Here is a 16,652-nt window from a genome sequence, read left to right as displayed (position 1 = left end):
CAGTTAGTAAGGATTTTGGACTAAAGATGAATATGGCTAAAACAAAAGTAATGATGAACAAGTATGCCACAGAAAGGGAAATAATGATTGAAGGAGCAGTAATTGAAAAGGTGGAGTCATATACTTATCTGGGACAAGTTATTAGCTGTAATAATGATAAATGACTGGAAGTCAAGAGAAGAATAAATTTTGGATGGATAGCATTCAGGAAATATAGTCACATACTGAAGAGCAATATGCCAGTTTGTCTGAAACGTAAAATAATGAACCAATGTATACTCCCCACCATGACTTATGGAAGTGAAACTTGGGCACTCACCAAAAGAATGGAAGAGAAGCTAAGAACTACACAGCGAAGAATGGAACGAATTATATTGGGAATCAGACTGTTAGATAAGAAGAGAAACACATGGATTAGGCAGCAAACTCAAGTAAAGGACATTCTTATCAAAACTAAAGAACTAAAATGGTCTTGGGCAGGACACATAGCTCGAAGACATGATGACAGATGGACTTAAGAAAATAACAGAATGGTACCCAAGAGGAGCTAGAAGAAAACCTGGAAGACAAAAGCGGAGATGGATAGATGAAATTCATGAGTTTTTGAGTAGTAAATGGATGGCCAGTGCTCAAAACAGAAGGAACTGGAAAGTTGCTGGAGAGTCCTTTATCCTGCAGTGGATCGAAAATGCTGATGATGATTTTCCATAGTAGTAATGTCCCAAACCCTCACAGAGTCAGTGGGGAAAATATTTATTGTCGGTGACTCACTGATTGGAGATTAATAGTGTTTAATTTTTTGTATCTTCTTATTAGTATCTTTAGTCTTGTATTTTCTGTAGTTTGCACTGAATTATATTATTTCTCACTTTGTACAAAATGTGGTCACCTAGGATTGGCTGCCAAACCATTTACTGTTACCCAATTGTGGCTCACTGCATGCAGTTTGTTGGTAGTGGCTCCCCACATTCTTTCATAATAGTGATAAGTTATGTTTTATGTTTTAATTATTACATTAAAATGGATTTGTTATTTATTATTATTATAAAAAGCCACTCATGAATGGTTTTTCCCACAGATCTGAACTGCCACTGTTTTAATATTAACAGAAATTCCTTGATAAATTATTTTTAAAAACTGAAAATTAAATTTTTTTTTTTTTTTTTTTTTTTTCTTTTCATTTATAGGTCACACGTGAGCAGGTTTAATGAATTTACCCTGCAGATCTATGGTGGTTCAGGTCTGCAGGGGAAAAACCATGTGTGGCAGCCAAATATTTGCAGAAACCTTGAAAAGATTATAAATTATTATTATTAGCCATATGGTGGAAGGAAGCCTGAGGCTTATGCTGCACCAGCCAAAAAAAATTTTTTTGAACCAGAGAGAGAGAGAGAGAGAGAGAGAGAGAGAAAACAGCTCAGGACCCTGGGTGTGCCAAGCCCATATTCACCAGATGTTGAGCCCTTGGGGTTAAATGAATGATTTTATGTAATTATTTCAGGTTTACAATATAGGAGTAAATAATAATTTATTTATTTTTATTTTTTTTTCATTGAAAAATGCTAATTTTTAATCCAGAAATGTGTTTTCTGGATTAATTTGTAGTGCTGGAATAATTAGCATTAGTAGAGACATACGATGCAAGAAAGTAAGCTTATGCAGCATCAGCCAAAAAAAAAAAAAAAAAACCCCTCCAATTTCACTCCTCCATTCGTTCCAATGTCTGTCCAGCTCAGCCTTAAATTTATTTAGGCTATCAACTTCAAAAATAAAAGATGGAAGTCTGTTCCACAAATCAACTACCCACTGGCTAAAGGCGAATTTCCACACATCTATTCTACAACTGTCTTTCCTCAATTTGAATCTGTGTCCCTCAGGTTCTCAATCTGAGCAAGAGGAAGAATCCTATCGGCATTCAGCTTGCTCAAGCCATTCACGGCCTTATAAACCCCAATAAGATCACCTTGCAGGCGCCTACTCTCCAGGCGCTGCAATTTGCAGAACTTAAGCCTTTCTTGGTAAGAGCACCCCCTTGTTCCCCTCACCAATCTTGTTGCCCTTCTTTGTACTTGTTCTAGTCCCTACATCCTATCTAAAATGAGGCCTCCAGACCTGTACACAGTACTCTAGGTGTAGCCTGACCATTGCCTTGTATAACTGGATAATCACCTCCCTGCCCCTGCTAGCAAAATTGCTATATATCATTGACAAGACTCCATGAGCTGCCCTGGCAGCCCATCGGCACTGCTCAACGAACTTCATATTCGACTGCACAATTATCCCCAGGTCTTTGTCACTTTCCACTTCCCTGAGTGTAGTACCACACAGTTTGTATATTTCTCTTCGGTAATTGCTAACTATATTCAGTACTTTTCATTTATCAATGTTCAACTTCAGTTGCCACTTGTCGGCTCAACTTATCTAGATCCAGTTGGAGTAGCATACTGTCTTTAATGTCATTAACGATCCTGCCAACCTTTGTATCGTCTGCAAATTTGGACATTAAACTTGATATAACTTCATCAATAACATGTATAAATATACAAAACAATGGGCCCACACCAAATCCCTGAGAACTCCACTAATAACATTAGTCCACGAAGAGCAGTGTCCATTAGGGCTTTCATAAAACCGAGTTTAACCGAAATTTATTCTTAAAACCATTTTTAAAACCGATTTTCTCAGACTTAGGGAAAATAATTAAAAGCTTATAACACAAGTATTTATTTTCTCTTGGGTAGATTGTACAAATCGTAATCAAATCTTTTAAACAAAATCTATCACCTCTTATAGTTAAAAAAATTAAAATGCTCCAAAAGGTAACCAGCTTAAGATTATACAAAAAAATAATAAGCCCTATAATAATAATAAATAAATAAAAATAAACAGCTTGTTGAAATTACTTTACTATTTATTGCTCAGCTTTTTTCTGAAAATGTCCTTTAAAACACACAGTACATTAAGCATTTTTCCTGATAGACATGACCTTATTTTTGTGTTAAAGAGACCAGTGATCGAAAACACTCTCTCAGATTGGACACTTGTTGGTTTAATGGTCAGCAGTGCTCTATAAACTTTCTCCAGCTTTTCACTTCTACTGCTAGTTGCCTCCAAAATTTTAAATTCTCTGCTGATTTCCAATTCGCTCGGATATTTTGAAGGCTCTTCAGTTAATCTCTTTATTACACTATCATACTCTCGCATGAGTGTATCTCCGACATCGGAACTAGATGGGTCTTTGTTTTCTTCTAAAAGAACAGTTCGTTTATTTTCAGTTTCTTCATTCAACGCTAAGACTCCTTCGGAATGTTTTGCAAATAATCTCTGATAAATCTCTTCAGCACTTTTTCAAAACTTGCTTACTTGGAAAATCAAAAGTTCTTGAACCTGAATCTTCTTTCCTAAACTTTTTGGGGTTGTGTAGATAGCTCAGCAAAGCCACAGTTTGGCAATTTCGTCTTGCATTGTAACGCTGCAAAAGGCTTTGGTGAAACTTTAAAGCAAATGGGGTTTCTGCTGTATCAAGCTTCGCAAGCAGAAATTCCATTGAAGACTCTGCTTTAAGTAAGTCTGTATCTTCTGAGGTTATAGCCTTCAGAATCATTTCAACTGGTTGCAAAGTTTCATATAGCAATTCGAGTGTTTTCCAGTCATCGTCAGACACAGCTTCAGTTGACAGTACCGCACATAGAGCATTTGGAATGCAATTTTTCAATTTCAAAAATCTCTCAATCATATAGAATGTGCTATCCCATCTAGTCTTGCAATCTAATATAAGTTTATATTCTTTCCCATTAAATTTTGCTTTAACAAAATTTTGTAATATGTCATTTTTGGTAGGCGATTTTTGAAAAAGCTTGCAAAAACTATTAACACAAACTATTAACAATATGCTAATAGTTTGTGCAATATTGGCCATTGGATTAAAGAAATAAATGAGCTCATGAGTAAAGTCGGTTTGATAAAGCATGCCTTGCTGTCTTTCTTCAACTTCATCATCACTACTTTCTTCATTATTTTCATTGTCTTTGGGAGACTCAGAGATTGTCGCACCATAATTGATTGCTTTCTCATAAAATACATCTATAACTGACAGATGTATACAATGGGCTATACATTGTTGATGATTAGGTGTAATTTTCTTGCCAAACTTAATCATCATTGCTGCTCCATCGGTGGTGGAGGCAACAATATCCTCATCCAAGTTTTAACCAAATTCCTTCAAGTGTCCATTCACAATTTGTGCAGTTCTTCTGCTATCAAGTGAACCATTAATCTCAATAAGACCTAACGACCAGTGATTGTCTTTTGAATGCACATTTATATTCATATGCCTTTTTATTTTGAATAGACGTATATTCGTCTAGAGTCAATGAATACCGTGCACCCGAAACCAATGAATTTTTGAAATGCTGAATGAGTTCTTCTTTCTTAGTTTTATGATAATTCAGAACCATATTTTTAATTCCATTCACTGAGGCTGGTGGTAATCTATCGTATTTATTTCTCTGAAGGTGAAGGCTTGATTGTATAAACTCACTCTTGGCAATTGAATTAAAAGAAAATCCATCTAAAGCAGCTAATTTTGAAATCTCTTCTTCCATAGATTTTTTAACGATAAAGTTTTCTAATGTTCTTACCATTTTTACGGAAGGTTCACTGTTATCTTGTTTAATGTCAATCTGATGCATTTTCTTTAAATGCAACATCAAAGATGATGTAGATCCTCCAGACGACTTCATTATCTTTTGACATTTCGAACATTGTGCTTCATCTTTGCTTTTTCGAGCAAAATAATTGCATACATTTGATTTCATCTTAGACATATTAAGAGTAATAAATATTAATTAGTAGGAATTTATATCACCGACAATTTTAAATTAAAAATATTGAAGATAACAATGGCACAATACTATGCGTCACTCCCGCAAGCACTGAATGAAGAGTCTAAACGAGGCAAGTTTCAAAAAATACAGGTGGGAAGATAAAAGGTACCCCTCCTAGATTTGGGCCACTTGCCCATGAGATTCGTACCTTAAAATAAAATAAAAAACATGTTTAAAACATAAAGCAGTTGAACGATCCAGATAAACGAACAAACAAAAGAAAATGTGCGTAACAAAAAACTATATTCGAGGGCTAACTAAAAAAATATTCGAATCCGGTTTTAGAAGCTCTGTTTCGGTTTTAACAACTCAATATGAAAACCGGATTTAACCGTTTTATAAAACCGGTTAGCAAGCCCTAGTGTCCATTGATTACCACTCTGTCTTCTCCCACTGAACCATCCCTCTATCCATTTTAGCAACTTACCCCTAATGCCATCTCTCCAATTTGTATATTAGTCTTCCATGTGCAACAGTATCAAAAGCTTTCCTGAAATCCAAGATAATATCAAAGTTTCACACAATAAATGTCTGTGGAAATTTAAATTTGCCAGTAATTAATAGTATCATGTTTCTATTTTGAGAGACCAACCTATATTTAAAATTTTAAGAATGATTATTACTTTTTGTTTTTCATTAAAACTGAGTATTTCTAGCTGCCAAAAAAACAGCATTTAAAAAAAGTTGAATTATTATTAATAAATAACAAATAAACATAAGTATTGCAATCTACTAATAAAAGACCAGGCATTAGTGTAATTTATACACAATTTAAAATGCTAAATGCTTTAATCAAAATGTAAGATTAAAATTTGTCCCATTGGGATACCACACATGATAAAACTTGGCTGAATTACTGCCCATGGTTAATATCCCGAGTACTCAGATTTGTATAGTATTCATTTATGTGCAACAGTATCAAAAGCTGTTTTGAAATCTAAATATTTGATGTCAAAATTATTTTCTGCATCCAGTCCCTTTGTTACTGTGTCATATTATCCAGTCATATTGATCAGACAAGATTGCTCCTTAAAAAAATCCCTTCTACGACTGCAGTATAATTGCATTTCTGGCTAGATTGTCCTGCATTAGTTCTTTAATCAGCAACTCTTATTATTTTTCATGGAATACAAGTCAAGCTAACATGTGTAATTACTCATACCACTCTTTGATTGTCCTTTGTGAACTGGGGATACATTTGCACATCTCTAGTCCAGAGGGACCTCTGCATCCAAGGATCATCAACTTAAACAGGATCATCAGCAGTTAAACCATTCATATCTAGTGGACTAATGTGATTCCTTTCCTTTTCTAGTGTTTACAGAAGTAAAGAAGTGTTTGATACTCTTTTTTTTTTTTTTTTGCTGGACTACTAATAATCTGCCTTAGCTTGTCCACAAGTTTCTTCTGGCATCCATCTAGGTCTAAGCCTTGAACAGTATCTCTTTGTATAAAAAGCCTGGTAGCGTCTATAATTACTTCCATAGTATGCTTCCCATTTAGAATTTGCTGTTGATAACTACATCATTTGGCAGTAATTACATCCCATGTGAGTTGAGTATTCTGTGGTCATTGCCATCTACAGATTCTTAATACATGTAGGATGGCTGCTAATAATGAGATCAAGGGTGTTTCTTTTGTTGCCCCTCTAACATGCTTTTTGAATAAATTTACAAATGTCTTGATACTGTGAGTGAGTGACCATCCCACAACTTCCAGACCATTGTAGTCACCTTAATGAAAGAAAAAGCATTTTCCCTACCATTTGGCAGTAGTTACATCTTTAAGTATATCCCACATCAGTATACTGTGATCATTGCCACATAGTGGGTCTTTTATCTGCAGATTCTTAATACCTGAAGGATGGTTGCTAATAATCAGATCAAGAGTGTTTCTTTTGTTGCCTCTCTAACATGCTGGTCTAGAAAACAACCAATAAATTCACAAATGTCTTGCTACTGTGTGAGTGACCACCTCAATTTCCATTCAAAATCTGGGTTGTTAAATTCCCTCGTTCTATGATATTCTCATTCACCTGGCTACTCTCCATGTGTTAGTTGTTCATTATACCCATCATAGTTCAGTCATTAGGCCTATAACATCTTTCATTTTTGTTTTCCCAATGATTTCCCAAACTGACACAACATTGTAATATCCACAGGATTCATTGTCTTAGATTTTACATATGTCTTAACTATGAGCATAACCTCTCTCCGCTTTTTTGTGTCCAGTCTGCTCTCTGTACAAATTGTACTTATATATTCAAATTCCAAGTCCCTTGTATAGGAGTGACATTACATCTCTGATATCATCACAATGTGTGCATTTGACGACATGATCAGTACTTAAAATTCATCAAATTTATTTACTATACTTCTAGTGTTAGTGTATATGCTAGTGTACAAGCACCTTTTACTCTTAGTAAACTTAACATGGCCAATATGTTTGCTTGTTCCATTAGAACCCCACCCCAGGGTCTTAATCTCTGACATCTTGCTTTCCAGACTGCTGCATGTTCCAGTAGCAGTGTGAAAATCACTTTCACCTCTACCTGCAGCTGCTGTTAGTCAGTTAGTCTGTATATCTCCTAGGCGGCTTGCAGCTTACCACCCATCTAACACTGCCTCAATAGCAACAGCAAATATTCTTGCATCCCTTCTGTTTAAGTGAATCCACTCTCTGTAAAACCAGTCTCTCCTGTTAGCGAGCACAGACTATGCTGGGAAAAATTTACCTCACAAGCCCTGCATAGTCTATCCAGAGCCAAATTGACTGATAAGGCTTCATTACTTACTCCTTCCTGTTGTGTCTGGTCATAATTGCATAAACTTTCCATTTCAATCACGACATGTAATTTTTCTCAGCATTGCCCTATAATTGTCAGTTAAATCCTCAAATCTTCTACTCTTAATATCATTATCAATGTGTTGATTAGTACCAATGTTCTTGAATTTCCATAATTGTCATCAGAAAGGTTTGAGATTAGCTTTTCCCAAGAGTTCATTTTATGAAACTTTGAAAAAGAGTCTCCCAAACTACTAGAAACAATAGCGTGAAATTCTAAATAGTGTATTTTTATTAGTAATGGTTACTGCAAACACAAAAGGTTAATCATCAGAACATAGGGCACACTTACCATGTGTGAGTTAATTAGCATTAGCAAAGGCACATGATGCAAGAAAGCAAGCTTATATAAAAACCCTTATTTCACCCATCCACTTGCTCCAAATGTTTGTGAAGTTCTGCCTTGAATCTATTTAAGCTATCAACTTCTACAGCGACAGATGGAAGTTTGTTCCAGCAATCAACCACCTGCTGGCTAACGGCAAACTTCAGCACATCTATCCTACAACCGTTTTTCCTCAATTTGAATTTATGCCATCTTAGGTGATTATTCTGAGCAAGAGGAAGAATCCCATCTGCATTGAGCATGCTCAAACCATTCAAGGCTTTATACACCTCAATCAGATCACCTCGCAGGTGCCTAGTCTCCAGACAACACTGTAATTTGCAAAACAAGCCTTTCTACATAAGAGCAACCCTTTGTTCCACTAATCTTGTTGCCCTTCTCTGTACTCATTCCAATAGCTCTACGTCTTTCTTAAAATGAACCCTCCAGACCTGTATACAGTACTCAAGGTGTGGCCTGACCATTGCCTTATACAATGGGATAATCACCTTCTTAACCCTGCTAGAAAAATTCCTGTATATCATTGACAAGACACAATGAGCTACTCTTGCAGACAGTCTGAACTGCTCAGAAAACTTCATATTTGCCTGCACAATTACCCCAGGTCCTTTTCTTTTCATTCTCTACTACTGTCAGTGTGGTACCACAGAGTTGATACGTTACTCTGGGATTACTGCTTCCCATATGTAGTACTTTACGTTTGTCAATGTTAAACTTCATTTGCCACCTCTCAGCCCATCTGCTCAACCTTTCTAGATCCTGTTGCAGCAGTGTACTGTCCTTAGTGTCATTAACAACCCTGCCAGCCTTTGTATCGTCTGCAAACTTGGACATTAAGCCTGATATACCATCATCAATATCATTTATAAATACCGAAAACAACAATGGATCCAACACTGAACCCTGAGGGACTCCACTAATAACATTAGTCCATGAAGAGCAGTATCCATTGATTACCACTCTCTGTCTTCTTACACTCAACCATCCCTTTATCCATAGCAGCAATTTGCCTCCAATGACACACTGCTCCAATTTGTGCAGCAGTCTTCCATGTGCAACAGTATCAAAGGCTTTTGTGAAATCCAAATATATGATATCAAAGTTATTCTTTGCATCCAGTTCCTTAATGGTTGAAAAGACAGGAAATACCCATTGATGTTGGAATTTCTTTGGATAGTAATTTCCAGCAAGTATGTAAGAAAGAAGGTTATTGTTAGGAGCAGGAATGATTTCATATGCTAGCATACCCTCAAATAATCCCCTTGGTTTTGGGTATATGAGGTTCTTTTGTGGGATGTTGATATATGAAATTAGCTTTATGTTATAAATTTTTGTCTATATTGTAAATAGATTTGTCTCAATTGTGTTCACGTTACTTCATCAGTTCATCATTGGTATTATAAACAAATGTTACTCATAGGTGCTTTAGGGAACTTAAATTTTGTAGAAAAACATAAGTGGTACATTTTAGACTCTAATATCCAACTTCTAACTTTAGCTGACTTGCCATCTCTAGTTTTATTTTATTCATTTGATAAAGCTGTTGTTGTTTGGTTTTTAGGAGCATTAGCAACTAAGGCTATATTGCTACGGGGATATTCAGTGGTCTTGATTAGAACAGGGTTCACAGGCATGAACCCTGGTCTAATCAAGAAGTGTGTGCTATGCACTTCCGCTCCGGCCCACCTGGCTACGGAGGTGGCCATTTGATAAAGCCTCACTTGCCAATTTTATGTGTAATTATTAGGTTTTTATTCAGTATAAATATTTCTGTACTGGGGTATTACCCTTACTTTTTTTGATTGGCAGTAAATAAATTTTTACACAATAATTAATAAATAAATTTTATTATTTTATATAAATAATATATAAATTTTTAAGGCAGGCAGCATTGAACCATTAAGGCTAATTATGAGAGCATCACTGGACTCAGGAGAGATTCCATTGGAAAACTGCCAATGTTTCACCAATACATAAGGACAGTTCTAAGAGTAGTGGGAAATTACTGACTGATCAGTCTAACTTCAGTAGTAGGGAAAATCATGGAGGCAATGATCAAGGGTGGAATTCAGGATCATTTGGATAGAAATGGAATTTTGAATACACAGCATGGCTTTGTAAAGAGAAAAAATCATGGGGGCAATGATCAAGGGTAGAATTCAGGATCATTTGGCTAGAAATAGAATTTTGAAAGATACACAGCATAGCTTTGTAAAGGGAAAAATCATGTTTACCAAATCTAGTTAGCTATTTTGATAGTCACTCATGAGCTGAATTTAGGGAATAATTACAACATTGTTTATGTAGATTTCAGCAGTGCATTTGACTCGGTCCCAAGCGGTTGCTTTATAAGCTGGAACAGGTTGGAATTAGAGGGAAAGTTAAGGATAGCAGGATTGCTTTAGGGAGGGAGGCAGAGGATTGTGATTAATAGTTATTCCTCAGATTGGGTTAATGTAAGAATTAGGGTTTCCCAAAGGATCACTATTGGGACCACTGTTATTTGTGATTTTCTTAAATGACATTGATGAAGGGATAGAGGGCATGATGTCTGAATTTGCAGATGATTTAAAGATTGGTAGAAGAAGAACTCTTTATTGTATACAGAGGGCACATTGCGGTACACAACACCCTTCACAGCTACAAGCCAGGAGTTAAAAGATAAACTGCATCTATTATCAATCCACTGCAGGATGGAAGCCTCCTCAACGATTCATGTTGAGGGAAATGGACCATAATCTGCCATGCTGGTCCAGGGCGGGTTGACAGATCGACCATATTTAGCAGTCTGGTTTGAAACTCAATCTATTTAGAACGTGTGCTGCTGCACTCCCACTCCTGACCACTTGGCTATGGAGGCCTCAGTTAATTCATAGTTAATGATCACCGCCAAGCAGAGTTTCTTCAGAGTGACCTAGATAGACTTCAGGGATGGTCTTAGAAGTGGCAGCTATGCTTTAATTCAGCAAAATGTAAGGAAGGGCCTGGGGAATAGTAACCCCAAAATAACCTGTACACTTGGTGGAGTTGAACTAAAGTCTGTAGTGGAAGAAAGGGACTTGGGAGTTGTGATACCGTCAGACGTGTAGTTCTCTGAGCATTGCATACAGGTTGCAAGGAAAGCCCGTGGTGTCCTCTCAATGATTTATCGAACATTTCCTAGTAGAAATAAGGATGTCATAATCCCATTATACAAGGCCCATTATTATTGAATATAGTGTACCACATGTGGAATACTGTGTTCAAGTATGGAGATTGCACCTAAAAAAGACCGTTTCTTGAAACGGTCCAAAGAAAGGTAACTTGCTTTGTGAGATCAGCAAAAGGGCGTCATATGAGGAAAGACTTTGAATATGTGGATTTGTATAGCTTGGAAACTAGGTACCTTAGAGGAGACTTGTTTGAGGTGTTTAAGACTCTGAGCAGCAAAAGTAAAATGAATGAGGATGAAATTTTCACAGTTATAAATGATTCTAGAACTAGGGGCCATAAATTCAAGTTATGTGGGGGGGAGAAATTTAGACTGGATTGCTGGAAATTTTATTTTAGCCAACAAGTTATAAATTACTGGAATAAGTTGCATGGGTGGTTGATGCTGACAGTTTGAGGAAATTCAAATGTCAGCTGGATAGTTACCTACAGGATGAGGGATGCCTAGGTTGTTTATTTCCTTTTATTTTATTATTTTTAATTTTTAATTAATTAATTTTTGTATTTTTAATTTTTAATATTAATTAATTTTATTATTTTATTTATTGTATATACATTTTTACTTATTTTTTTTTGCTGGTGTAGCATAAGTCTTAGGCTTCCTTGCACCATATGGCCATTACTAATACTAATATGGATAGCCTATGTGATTTGCTGCCTCCTACATATCACATAGCCTATGTGATATGTAGGAGGCAGCAAAGGAAGTTAAGCAAACCCTTATCCATAATTATGGGAGCTTCCTTGGATTCAGGGAAGATCCTCGTGGACTGGAAATGTGTGCAAATGTGTCCCCAGTTTACAAAGGGGATTCAAAACGTGACACAGATAGCTATAGACCTATTGGTTTGACTTGTGTTCTGGGGGATAATGGAGTCACTGGTTAAAGAAGCATTGCATGATCATCTAGACAGAACTGCAGTAATGGTTGGGACATGGCATGGGTTTGTTGAGGGGAGGTCTTGTCTGACTGGTTTGATTGGGTGCTGTGGTGTGGTTGCAGAGGAGCTGGATGTAAGAAATTGTTTTGGTGTCATGTGCCAGGATTTCAGGAGGGCTTTTGGTGCTGTTGCACATGGAGGACTGCTGTGCAGATTGGAGCAGTGTGACATTGCGGGCGGGTTGCTGCAGTGGGTGAAGGGATGGTTGAGTTGGGGATGGCAGAGTGGTGGTGGTCGGTGGACATTGCTCTTTGTGGACTGATGTTGTTGTTGGTGGAGTTCCCCAGGGTTCTGTGCTGGGCCCATTGTTGTTTTGTGTATTCTTCAGTGATATTGATGAAAGTATTGGGGGGGGGAGGCTTAGTGTTTTGGTTTGCAGATAGATAAATAAATTTTCTGTTTATACTCCGGGACGACCAAATGGTCAGAGGAGTTTACAAGATTCAGCAGTCACTGGCTTGAACCCTGGTCATTCAAGGCACGTGTACTTATGCGTGCCTAACCACTAGGCTACGGCGGCCCCTAAAAAGACCATTAAAGCTCCTCATGTCATCGACAGGATTTGAACCCGGGCCTTTTCCACCCAATTTGGGGAGGACGGTGACGTTACCGCTGTGCTACATGTGCAGTGCAGATGATGGAAGGGTTGGCAGGGTTGTTAACGACAGTAAAGACAGTATGCTGCTGCAGCAGGATCTGGATAAGTTGGGCAAGTGGGCTTGGAAGTGGCAGCTGAGGTTTGACATTGACAAATGCAAAGTACTGCATATGGGTAGAAGTAACCCAAGACAAACGTATCAACTGTGTGGTGCTGCACTCGGGAGAGTGGAGTATGAGGGGGACTTGGGGGTGATTGTGCAGTCAGATGTGAAGTTCGTTGAGTGTTGCGGACGGGCTGCCAGAGCAGGTCGTGGAGTCTTGTCAGTGATATGTAGGAGTTGCTGGTGGGGGGGGGAGTGATTGTCCCATTGTACTAGGCAATGGTTGTGCCACACCTTGGGTGCTGTGTACTGGTCTGGAGGCCTCATTTTGGGAGGGATGTGGAATTGCTGCAATGAGTGCAGGGAGGGGCAACAAGACTGGTGAGGGGAACAAAGGGGTGCTCTTACGAAGAATGGCTTAAGTTCTGCAATTGCTGAACTTAAGCGATATTTATTACAAAGGTGTAGCATTCATGATTATTTTTAGTAAAGGTAAGTGACGTTGCCTAGAAATCTGAGTTGTTGAAGATGAACTTGGGATATTGGTCTTAGAAGGATTGAAAATAACCAAGGTTTCTTCTCTATACTGGAGAATTACCTGTTGATCAGCATATAAGGAATTGGTAGTGTATGTGTTAGAAGTTGTAGCTGTTTGTGCAGATCAGGGTTTGTTGAGCTGAAAGGTGAAATGTGTCTTGTTATCAGCACAACTGTGGACAGGGTTTCTGATCTGTGTAAACCAGTGATTTATATAGAGAAGAAAAGAGTGTGTGAAAGAAGAGAATCTTTGGGAACTAGCATTAGTTGAGAAATTAGAAGGCAGAATTCTGTCATCACATGAATGGAGGAGTTAAAGAGAAAACTGAGTATCCAGTTGCAAAAAAGAGAAGGTAGACCATAGGGAAGAAGCTTGTTTAGAACCTTGCTTTGCTAAGGACAATCAAAATCCCAGAAACATTGAGAGCAACTTCCTGAGCTTTTTTGAACCTTTCCATGGAATTTTTGCTAAAGCTAAGTAACCTAAGCTAAGATATTGCAGTGAATTGACACTGATGAAAGCAATATTGGCAGTTATCAATCAGATGGAAGATTTCAGAATAATGTTGAGTTGGCAATTTGTTTATTTTTCTTATTACTTTGAAAACAGGTGAGTTAAATGCAGTAGGATGATAACTGAAAGGGATGTATTTTTTACCTATTTTAGCTGAATATGAATAAATTTCCATGTAGAAGAAAAAATAACTGGAATAAGAGAATGTAAAATGGCAATGCCAAACAGGAGGTAACTCTATCACAGGTTTTGAGGACCAGTGGAGAAATGCCATCAGTAACTGGAGACTGCTTGTCATCAAGATTATTCAGGATTCTTCAGATTTCATTCTGTTGGAAAACCAGTGGTGGAATGGAATTTGTTTGGTTTTATCAAGACTATCAGTGCAACAGTCAGATGAAAAGTAAGATGCTAATAAGTCAGCTTTATCTTTAGTTGAATATGCAAAAGAATTATCAGGAATGCAACAGAGGTAGAAGTGTGGATAGAGAGAGAAGCTCTGAGCTTAAGGATGAGACCAGAAGGCTTGCTTGCTATTTGTACAAGGAGCAAGTTTCCTATCCTTAGCCTCTTCAAAATCAGCCATGGACTTATTAATGAATTGTTTACAACTGTTGCAAGCACATTTTTTTTTTTTTAATGTTTTGCATTAATGTCCGTTCATTTCCTAATCCAATTTTTTAAACAAGGATATATTTGTTATATATGTCCTTGTTTAAAAAATTCTTTTCCTTTTTTATTTTATTAATTAATCCTTTAGATCAGTTCCCATGGCGTCCTTTTTTTTTTTTATAATAAGAGTCGATTCTATCTTAAAATTTAATCACTTTCCTTTCTTTTTTTTTTTTAATATAAAGTCAATTTGTGTTGCATACTACAAATAGCTTTCACTGATCTGAATGATCCAGATGTCTACCTTGCATTCTACAAAATGAGGACACCTAATCAGATGTGCTCTTTGCTACATCAGATAAGAAATGCTGCTTGCTTTTATAGTACATCTGATTTACAGGGTCTAGATTTTTAAAACTGTTTTCAATATTGTGGTTGTATTTATTTATACAATGATTGTGCACATAACTTATGTCATATTCGGTGGATCTTTATCATATAGTTATGCTAATTACATAATTGAAACCACGTGACACTGAAAAATAGGGTAATAATCTTGTAGCCAGACTTCTAATTTTTGATTCTGGGTGGCTGACTTGGAGTATAAACAGAATTTTTTTTTTTTTTTTTTTTTTTTTAATCTATATTTATGTTTGATGATAATGTACCTCTGACCATATGTAGCTGAGCTGGAGTAAGAAGTGTAATGGTATTCTCTTTCTGACTTCTTTTAGTGATATCATTTACACATAAGTGATCTTTCTTTGAATGCAGTTCCTCACAAAAAAACTAAAATGTATGGAATATAATCTTCCAATGATTTCCTAAGTACTAATCTCCAGACTTTTATAGTGGCAAGAGAATAATTTTCTTAATTTCACTGCTAGGGAATAATTAATTGCTCATAATTAATATTTCACATGGCAGTATGACCATTGCTGTGTGGTTATGATGGAAATGTAGAATTATACCTGCCTCATGTTCTAATTCACATGATACCAGAAAATATTAATATCTTATACTCTGTCTTGTAAACTCCTCTCACCTTATGTGGGCATCCAGGAGTATAAAAAAAAAAATATATATATATATTTTTTTTTAATTTTTTTACTTGAAGTAAACAGAAGTGTAGCTTGACTGTATGCTAGTTTTTTGGTGTTAAGGTTCATTTCTTCCTCATCAGTGTAAGTTTTTATTTATTCTTTACTGTTCCATTCACATTCATATTAAGAGCATCTGTGTTGTATAAATATTATACATATGCAATTTAACATAACATTCTACAAAAGAAGTCTCCAAAATAGGAGTAATAACATAGTAGTGCAACCATATAAAGTCCAGAAATTTCCATTAAATGAAGTATGTTTACATTGTGATTGTTCATTTGCATACATCAAGCATAGAGGTTCTAATGTGATCCTACTAAGGTCACATTTAGAACTACCTCCAGCTTTGTTTTTTGAATAAGCCTATGACAACTATAGCTTGCTTAGCATCCTAAAAAACTTTGCTCCCAGCATTATTTTTCTTGTTGTTGTGCCGGAGTATAAACAGAATTTTTTAAATATAGTAAAAGATAGGAAAGAAGTGGGATTGAATAATTTTCTAACATTTTAAAACAATTTATTAATTGTCTTAAATTAGAATTGTTTTCATTAGAATACTGTTATTAGAAAATCATTGAAACTGTGCAAAAGTGAATGTAAAAGCTACATTGCAATATATAATTGACAGATTGACATTGGGAGAATTTAAATTTAATCTTTTTATGAGTATGTATGTATGTACAGTCGGAACTCCATATAATGAAATCGATCATTCTCTTGAAAAAAATTCGTTATACAGAAATTTCGTTATAAAGAAATATGACCTTTTCAACAATGAAAAATATTGTAAATTCAGAAGCCTGACATAGCCCAGTGGTCAGGAGCGAGAGTGCATAGCACGTGTTCCTTGAGTGGACCAGGGTTCAAGCCCGTGACTACTAAATACGATAAATATTTGTATTGACGATTAATTGTGAACTCTACTGATTTGGTTGTTGTGCCGGAGTATAAACAG

This window comes from Mastigoproctus giganteus, chromosome 1 (genome assembly GCF_048544385.1).
Source record: "Mastigoproctus giganteus isolate SK-2022 chromosome 1, ASM4854438v1, whole genome shotgun sequence".
Lineage (NCBI taxonomy): Eukaryota > Metazoa > Arthropoda > Arachnida > Uropygi > Thelyphonidae > Mastigoproctus > Mastigoproctus giganteus.
This window is presented reverse-complemented; position numbering follows the sequence as displayed.